This window comes from Asparagus officinalis, unplaced genomic scaffold (assembly GCF_001876935.1).
Source record: "Asparagus officinalis unplaced genomic scaffold, Aspof.V1 AsparagusV1_Un33, whole genome shotgun sequence".
NCBI lineage: Eukaryota > Viridiplantae > Streptophyta > Magnoliopsida > Asparagales > Asparagaceae > Asparagus > Asparagus officinalis.
The window spans coordinates 25,588-27,606 of record NW_017972299.1 but is presented as its reverse complement, the minus strand read 5'-3'; positions in this window follow the sequence as shown (position 1 = coordinate 27,606).

The following is a 2,019-nucleotide window of genomic DNA, read 5'->3' as shown; positions in this document are numbered from 1 at the left end:
ATAAACCTTTAAATAAAAGATAGAGTTTTAACTCAAATATATAAACAATGCATTTCTAACATTATGTCATGGTGTTCTAATATTTCAAGAGTAGCTAAAGACAGAACTTTAGAAATTGCCACTCGTTGGTCGTAAAATTTGAGCTTGTAAATGATGTTAGCATAGTTTTGACATTTCACAAGGCGGGAGTACTTTGAGTTCGTGCAGAGACAAAGCTTCTGTACTTAGACCAAGTGCAATGGCTAACAATTGGGACAATTATTTAGTGCAATGGCTAAGCAAGTGGATAGGCAAATGAAAAGTAGGGGAGAGAAAAAGCAAAATTTGCCTACCGGTTAAATTTCACCAAGGGCCCCACGTGTCAGAAGATGGTTGAGTGATGTGGAAGAAAGATAAAGTGAAAAACTTTTAAAAAACTAGTTGTTGTGGAGTTGAAAGGCAATTGGAAAAGGCAAGTGATGTTGAGGGAGAATAAAGTGAGGTGGAAGGAGAGAGAAAGTAAATATTTGCCTTGCCATTGGAGATGGTCGGGCAGATTTAGTACCACTTTAGGGGTGTAGTTATACCCTAGACATTTACAATATTGCATGTAAGTAGGGGTGTTCAAAAAGCCCGCCGGCCCGGAGCCCGGCCCGGAAACCCGGGCCAAGTCCGGGCTCCGGGCCAGGCCCGGGCCGGCTCTTTGGTGCCCGGCCCGGCCCGGAATAGTAAACTTTTATATTTTTTTATATTTTTATATTTTTTATATGTATTATATATGTATGATATATGTATATATAAATATATATAATATGTATAATATATGTATATATAATATATTTTTATATATGTATAATATATGTGTGTATATATACTCTCTCTTATATATGTATAATGTATGTATGTATGTATATATATACTCTTTCTTATACTATACATGTATATATAAGTATACTCTCTCTTATATATGTATAGTCTCTCTTATATAAGTATATATAAGTATACACTCTCTTATATATGTATAATATATGTGTGTATATATATATACTCTCTCTCTTAGTATATATGTATATATAAGTATACTCCGGCTACTTCTTCCCCATTGGCCCAACAGGCAATGGCTACTTATGCGATTTTCTCTCTCAAGTTATAACTTATAAATATATACAATATATTTACATATAATATATGTATATATAATATATATAATATATGTATATATAATATATAATTACATAATAATTTGTAAGTATATACATAATTATATAAAATATAATAAATTTAAACTAATTTTTATCATTTTTTATCAAAAAAAAGAAAAGAAAAAAAATTGAAAAAAATCCGCGCCGACCCGGAGCCCGGCCCGGTTGGGCCCGGGGTACCCGGGTCCGGGTCCGGGCTCCGGTTTTGCCCGGCCCGGATGGACAAGCCTACATGTAAGGTTATGTAATTTTTACAATCCGCCCCACTTTAAAATTTAAAAGTTACACTCCAAGGCGTTTGCTATCTAAAACCACTAAGAAAATATGAGCAATTTGAATTAAAATGTAAAAACCCATCTAAATGCCTAACAATAAAAATATACTTAGTGCATTCCCATCAGCTACTACCGGACTATAGTTTTACACTATTATATATATTTTTAGGTCGCTAGACATTTGTTACACCTCTCTCCCCCGTGAAGAAATTTTTTTTGAATCCAGTGTCATCTATACTACGAGATTATCCGGGCAGTTGTCATGTCATATCTTGTTTAGCATAGAGATATATTGATCCTCACTTTTAATGTTCCGAATTGTCGTTACGGCTTCGCCTTTCTTTTGTGTACTGGTATTATACTTGGATTTTTTTTTAACGAAACTATTGTTAATAAAGATGAGATAGTCACTCGTTGTTTCACTTAAAAAATCAAAACGAAAAAAAAAAAATTAGCGGGTGTCAAACACCTGAATCGCTCGGAAATTGTTTCCCACCAACGAATCCGTGGGCTCTGACTCCACACACACGTGTACTCTTTAGTCCCTCGGGCCCCATTCCTTG